The following is an 8,909-nucleotide window of genomic DNA, read 5'->3' as shown; positions in this document are numbered from 1 at the left end:
TACACGCTGACAATAATAAAGATGTAATACTTCCAGTGTAGGATGCACACGCTGACACTAATAAAGATGTAATACTACCAGTGTAGGTTGCACACGCTGACAATAATAAAGATGTAATACTACCAGTGTAGGTTGCACACACTGACAATAATAAAGATGTAATACTTCCAGTGTAGGTTGCACACGCTGACACTAATAAAGATGTAATACTACCAGTGTAGGTTGCACACGCTGACAATAACAAAGATGTAATACTTCCAGTGTAGGATGCACACGCTGACACTAATAAAGATGTAATACTTCCAGTGTAGGATGCACACGCTGACACTAATAAAGATGTAATACTACCAGTGTAGGTTGCACACGCTGACACTAATAAAGATGTAATACTACCAGTGTAGGTTGCACACGCTGACACTAATAAAGATGTAATACTACCAGTGTAGGTTGCACACGCTGACACTAATAAAGATGTAATACTACCAGTGTAGGTTGCACACGCTGACAATAATAAAGATGTAATACTACCAGTGTAGGTTGCACACGCTGACAATAATAAAGATGTAATACTTCCAGTGTAGGATGCACACGCTGACACTAATAAAGATGTAATACTTCCAGTGTAGGTTGCACACGCTGACACTAATAAAGATGTAATACTACCAGTGTAGGTTGCACACGCTGACACTAATAAAGATGTAATACTTCCAGTGTAGGATGCACACGCTGACACTAATAAAGATGTAATACTACCAGTGTAGGTTGCACACGCTGACACTAATAAAGATGTAATACTACCAGTGTAGGTTGCACACGCTGACACTAATAAAGATGTAATACTTCCAGTGTAGGATGCACACGCTGACAATAATAAAGATGTAATACTACCAGTGTAGGTTGCACACGCTGACACTAATAAAGATGTAATACTACCAGTGTAGGTTGCACACGCTGACACTAATAAAGATGTAATACTTCCAGTGTAGGATGCACACGCTGACACTAATAAAGATGTAATACTTCCAGTGTAGGATGCACACGCTGACACTAATAAAGATGTAATACTACCAGTGTAGGTTGCACACGTTGACAATAATAAAGATGTAATACTTCCAGTGTAGGATGCACACGCTGACACTAATAAAGATGTAATACTTCCAGTGTAGGTTGTACACGCTGACAATAATAAAGATGTAATACTTCCAGTGTAGGTTGCACACGTTGACAATAATAAAGATGTAATACTTCCAGTGTAGGTTGCACACGCTGACACTAATAAAGATGTAATACTTCCAGTGTAGGTTGCACACGTTGACAATAATAAAGATGTAATACTTCCAGTGTAGGTTGCACACGCTGACACTAATAAAGATGTAATACTACCAGTGTAGGATGCACACGCTGACACTAATAAAGATGTAATACTACCAGTGTAGGATGCACACGCTGACACTAATAAAGATGTAATACTTCCAGTGTAGGATGCACACGCTGACACTAATAAAGATGTAATACTTCCAGTGTAGGTTGTACACGCTGACAATAATAAAGATGTAATACTTCCAGTGTAGGATGCACACGCTGACACTAATAAAGATGTAATACTACCAGTGTAGGTTGCACACGCTGACAATAATAAAGATGTAATACTACCAGTGTAGGTTGCACACACTGACAATAATAAAGATGTAATACTTCCAGTGTAGGTTGCACACGCTGACACTAATAAAGATGTAATACTACCAGTGTAGGTTGCACACGCTGACAATAACAAAGATGTAATACTTCCAGTGTAGGATGCACACGCTGACACTAATAAAGATGTAATACTTCCAGTGTAGGATGCACACGCTGACACTAATAAAGATGTAATACTACCAGTGTAGGTTGCACACGCTGACACTAATAAAGATGTAATACTACCAGTGTAGGTTGCACACGCTGACACTAATAAAGATGTAATACTTCCAGTGTAGGTTGCACACGCTGACACTAATAAAGATGTAATACTTCCAGTGTAGGATGCACACGCTGACAATAATAAAGATGTAATACTTCCAGTGTAGGTTGTACACGTTGACAATAATAAAGATGTAATACTTCCAGTGTAGGTTGCACACGCTGACACTAATAAAGATGTAATACTACCAGTGTAGGATGCACACGCTGACAATAATAAAGATGTAATACTTCCAGTGTAGGATGCACACGCTGACACTAATAAAGATGTAATACTACCAGTGTAGGTTGCACACGCTGACAATAATAAAGATGTAATACTTCCAGTGTAGGTTGCACACGCTGACAATAATAAAGATGTAATACTTCCAGTGTAGGTTGTACACGCTGACAATAATAAAGATGTAATACTTCCAGTGTAGGTTGCACACGTTGACAATAATAAAGATGTAATACTTCCAGTGTAGGTTGCACACGCTGACACTAATAAAGATGTAATACTACCAGTGTAGGATGCACACGCTGACAATAATAAAGATGTAATACTTCCAGTGTAGGATGCACACGCTGACACTAATAAAGATGTAATACTTCCAGTGTAGGATGCACACGCTGACACTAATAAAAATTTAATACTACCAGTGTAGGATGCACACGCTGACACTAATAAAGATGTAATACTACCAGTGTAGGATGCACACGCTGACACTAATAAAGATGTAATACTTCCAGTGTAGGATGCACACGCTGACACTAATAAAGATGTAATACTACCAGTGTAGGTTGCACACGCTGACAATAATAAAGATGTAATACTACCAGTGTAGGTTGCACACGCTAACACTAATAAAGATGTAATACTACCAGTGTAGGTTGCACACGCTGACACTAATAAAGATGTAATACTACCAGTGTAGGTTGCACACGCTGACACTAATAAAGATGTAATACTTCCAGTGTAGGTTGCACACGCTGACACTAATAAAGATGTAATACTTCCAGTGTAGGATGCACACGCTGACACTAATAAAGATGTAATACTACCAGTGTAGGTTGCACACGTTGACAATAATAAAGATGTAATACTTCCAGTGTAGGATGCACACGCTGACACTAATAAAGATGTAATACTTCCAGTGTAGGTTGTACACGCTGACAATAATAAAGATGTAATACTTCCAGTGTAGGTTGTACACGTTGACAATAATAAAGATGTAATACTACCAGTGTAGGTTGCACACGCTGACACTAATAAAGATGTAATACTTCCAGTGTAGGTTGCACACGCTGACACTAATAAAGATGTAATACTTCCAGTGTAGGATGCACACGCTGACACTAATAAAGATGTAATACTACCAGTGTAGGTTGCACACGTTGACAATAATAAAGATGTAATACTTCCAGTGTAGGTTGCACACGCTGACACTAATAAAGATGTAATACTTCCAGTGTAGGTTGCACACGCTGACAATAATAAAGATGTAATACTTCCAGTGTAGGTTGCACACGCTGACAATAATAAAGATGTAATACTTCCAGTGTAGGTTGTACACGCTGACACTAATAAAGATGTAATACTTCCAGTGTAGGTTGCACACGCTGACACTAATAAAGATGTAATACTTCCAGTGTAGGATGCACACGCTGACACTAATAAAGATGTAATACTACCAGTGTAGGTTGCACACGTTGACAATAATAAAGATGTAATACTTCCAGTGTAGGTTGCACACGCTGACACTAATAAAGATGTAATACTTCCAGTGTAGGTTGTACACGCTGACAATAATAAAGATGTAATACTTCCAGTGTAGGTTGCACACGCTGACAATAATAAAGATGTAATACTTCCAGTGTAGGTTGTACACGCTGACACTAATAAAGATGTAATACTACCAGTGTAGGTTGCACACGCTGACACTAATAAAGATGTAATACTACCAGTGTAGGTTGCACACGCTGACAATAATAAAGATGTAATACTACCAGTGTAGGTTGCACACGCTGACAATAATAAAGATGTAATACTTCCAGTGTAGGATGCACACGCTGACACTAATAAAGATGTAATACTTCCAGTGTAGGTTGCACACGCTGACACTAATAAAAATGTAATACTACCAGTGTAGGATGCACACGCTGACACTAATAAAGATGTAATACTACCAGTGTAGGTTGCACACGCTGACACTAATAAAGATGTAATACTACCAGTGTAGGTTGCACACGCTGACACTAATAAAGATGTAATACTTCCAGTGTAGGATGCACACGCTGACACTAATAAAGATGTAATACTTCCAGTGTAGGATGCACACGCTGACACTAATAAAGATGTAATACTACCAGTGTAGGTTGCACACGTTGACAATAATAAAGATGTAATACTTCCAGTGTAGGATGCACACGCTGACACTAATAAAGATGTAATACTTCCAGTGTAGGTTGTATACGCTGACAATAATAAAGATGTAATACTTCCAGTGTAGGTTGTACACGTTGACAATAATAAAGATGTAATACTACCAGTGTAGGTTGCACACGCTGACAATAATAAAGATGTAATACTTCCAGTGTAGGTTGCACACGCTGACAATAATAAAGATGTAATACTTCCAGTGTAGGTTGTACACGCTGACAATAATAAAGATGTAATACTTCCAGTGTAGGTTGTACACGTTGACAATAATAAAGATGTAATACTTCCAGTGTAGGTTGCACACGCTGACACTAATAAAGATGTAATACTACCAGTGTAGGATGCACACGCTGACACTAATAAAGATGTAATACTTCCAGTGTAGGATGCACACGCTGACACTAATAAAGATGTAATACTTCCAGTGTAGGATGCACACGCTGACACTAATAAAGATGTAATACTTCCAGTGTAGGATGCACACGCTGACACTAATAAAGATGTAATACTACCAGTGTAGGTTGCACACGTTGACAATAATAAAGATGTAATACTTCCAGTGTAGGATGCACACGCTGACACTAATAAAGATGTAATACTTCCAGTGTAGGTTGTACACGCTGACAATAATAAAGATGTAATACTTCCAGTGTAGGTTGTACACGTTGACAATAATAAAGATGTAATACTACCAGTGTAGGTTGCACACGCTGACAATAATAAAGATGTAATACTTCCAGTGTAGGTTGCACACGCTGACACTAATAAAGATGTAATACTTCTGTGTAGGTTGTACACGCTGACAATAATAAAGATGTAATACTTCCAGTGTAGGTTGCACACGTTGACAATAATAAAGATGTAATACTACCAGTGTAGGTTGCACACGCTGACACTAATAAAGATGTAATACTTCCAGTGTAGGTTGCACACGTTGACAATAATAAAGATGTAATACTTCCAGTGTAGGTTGCACACGCTGACACTAATAAAGATGTAATACTTCCAGTGTAGGTTGCACACGCTGACACTAATAAAGATGTAATACTTCCAGTGTAGGTTGCACACGCTGACACTAATAAAGATGTAATACTTCCAGTGTAGGTTGTACACGCTGACAATAATAAAGATGTAATACTTCCAGTGTAGGTTGTACACGTTGACAATAATAAAGATGTAATACTACCAGTGTAGGTTGCACACGCTGACAATAATAAAGATGTAATACTTCCAGTGTAGGTTGCACACGCTGACAATAATAAAGATGTAATACTTCCAGTGTAGGATGCACACGCTGACACTAATAAAGATGTAATACTACCAGTGTAGGTTGCACACGCTGACAATAATAAAGATGTAATACTTCCAGTGTAGGATGCACACGCTGACACTAATAAAGATGTAATACTTCCAGTGTAGGTTGCACACGCTGACACTAATAAAGATGTAATACTTCCAGTGTAGGTTGTACACGCTGACAATAATAAAGATGTAATACTTCAAGTGTAGGTTGCACACGCTGACACTAATAAAGATGTAATACTACCAGTGTAGGATGCACACGCTGACACTAATAAAGATGTAATACTTCCAGTGTAGGATGCACACGCTGACACTAATAAAGATGTAATACTTCCAGTGTAGGATGCACACGCTGACACTAATAAAAATTTAATACTACCAGTGTAGGATGCACACGCTGACACTAATAAAGATGTAATACTTCCAGTGTAGGATGCACACGCTGACACTAATAAAGATGTAATACTACCAGTGTAGGTTGCACACGCTGACACTAATAAAGATGTAATACTACCAGTGTAGGTTGCACACGCTGACACTAATAAAGATGTAATACTTCCAGTGTAGGTTGCACACGCTGACACTAATAAAGATGTAATACATCCAGTGTAGGATGCACACGCTGACACTAATAAAGATGTAATACTACCAGTGTAGGTTGCACACGTTGACAATAATAAAGATGTAATACTTCCAGTGTAGGATGCACACGCTGACACTAATAAAGATGTAATACTTCCAGTGTAGGTTGTACACGCTGACAATAATAAAGATGTAATACTTCCAGTGTAGGTTGTACACGTTGACAATAATAAAGATGTAATACTACCAGTGTAGGTTGCACACGCTGACAATAATAAAGATGTAATACTTCCAGTGTAGGTTGCACACGCTGACAATAATAAAGATGTAATACTTCCAGTGTAGGTTGCACACGCTGACACTAATAAAGATGTAATACTTCCAGTGTAGGATGCACACGCTGACAATAATAAAGATGTAATACTACCAGTGTAGGTTGCACACGTTGACAATAATAAAGATGTAATACTTCCAGTGTAGGATGCACACGCTGACACTAATAAAGATGTAATACTTCCAGTGTAGGTTGTACACGTTGACAATAATAAAGATGTAATACTACCAGTGTAGGTTGCACACGCTGACAATAATAAAGATGTAATACTTCCAGTGTAGGTTGCACACGCTGACACTAATAAAGATGTAATACTTCCAGTGTAGGTTGCACACGCTGACAATAATAAAGATGTAATACTTCCAGTGTAGGTTGCACACGCTGACAATAATAAAGATGTAATACTTCCAGTGTAGGTTGCACACGCTGACACTAATAAAGATGTAATACTACCAGTGTAGGTTGCACACGCTGACACTAATAAAGATGTAATACTACCAGTGTAGGTTGCACACGTTGACAATAATAAAGATGTAATACTTCCAGTGTAGGATGCACACGCTGACACTAATAAAGATGTAATACTTCCAGTGTAGGTTGTACACGCTGACAATAATAAAGATGTAATACTTCCAGTGTAGGTTGTACACGTTGACAATAATAAAGATGTAATAATACCAGTGTAGGTTGCACACGCTGACAATAATAAAGATGTAATACTTCCAGTGTAGGTTGCACACGCTGACAATAATAAAGATGTAATACTTCCAGTGTAGGTTGCACACGCTGACACTAATAAAGATGTAATACTACCAGTGTAGGTTGCACACGCTGACACTAATAAAGATGTAATACTTCCAGTGTAGGTTGCACACGCTGACACTAATAAAGATGTAATACTTCCAGTGTAGGTTGCACACGCTGACACTAATAAAGATGTAATACTTCCAGTGTAGGATGCACACGCTGACACTAATAAAAATTTAATACTACCAGTGTAGGATGCACACGCTGACACTAATAAAGATGTAATACTACCAGTGTAGGATGCACACGCTGACACTAATAAAGATGTAATACTTCCAGTGTAGGATGCACACGCTGACACTAATAAAGATGTAATACTACCAGTGTAGGTTGCACACGTTGACAATAATAAAGATGTAATACTTCCAGTGTAGGATGCACACGCTGACACTAATAAAGATGTAATACTTCCAGTGTAGGTTGTACACGCTGACAATAATAAAGATGTAATACTTCCAGTGTAGGTTGTACACGTTGACAATAATAAAGATGTAATACTACCAGTGTAGGTTGCACACGCTGACAATAATAAAGATGTAATACTTCCAGTGTAGGTTGCACACGCTGACAATAATAAAGATGTAATACTTCCAGTGTAGGTTGCACACGCTGACAATAATAAAGATGTAATACTTCCAGTGTAGGTTGCACACGTTGACAATAATAAAGATGTAATACTTCCAGTGTAGGTTGCACACACTGACACTAATAAAGATGTAATACTACCAGTGTAGGATGCACACGCTGACACTAATAAAGATGTAATACTTCCAGTGTAGGATGCACACGCTGACACTAATAAAGATGTAATACTTCCAGTGTAGGATGCACACGCTGACACTAATAAAAATTTAATACTACCAGTGTAGGATGCACACGCTGACACTAATAAAGATGTAATACTTCCAGTGTAGGTTGTACACGCTGACAATAATAAAGATGTAATACTTCCAGTGTAGGATGCACACGCTGACACTAATAAAGATGTAATACTACCAGTTTAGGTTGCACACGCTGACAATAATAAAGATGTAATACTTCCAGTGTAGGTTGCACACGCTGACAATAATAAAGATGTAATACTACCAGTGTAGGATGCACACGCTGACACTAATAAAGATGTAATACTTCCAGTGTAGGATGCACACGCTGACACTAATAAAGATGTAATACTTCCAGTGTAGGATGCACACGCTGACACTAATAAAAATTTAATACTACCAGTGTAGGATGCACACGCTGACACTAATAAAGATGTAATACTTCCAGTGTAGGTTGTACACGCTGACAATAATAAAGATGTAATACTTCCAGTGTAGGATGCACACGCTGACACTAATAAAGATGTAATACTACCAGTGTAGGTTGCACACGCTGACAATAATAAAGATGTAATACTTCCAGTGTAGGTTGCACACGCTGACAATAATAAAGATGTAATACTACCAGTGTAGGTTGCACACGCTGACAATAATAAAGATGTAATACTACCAGTGTAGGTTG

Source organism: Taudactylus pleione, unplaced genomic scaffold, assembly GCF_031769625.1.
Source record: "Taudactylus pleione unplaced genomic scaffold, aTauple2 ptg000329l, whole genome shotgun sequence".
Taxonomy (NCBI): Eukaryota; Metazoa; Chordata; class Amphibia; order Anura; family Myobatrachidae; genus Taudactylus; species Taudactylus pleione.
The sequence above is the reverse complement of the archived record's forward strand: the minus strand, read 5'-3'. Positions refer to the sequence as shown.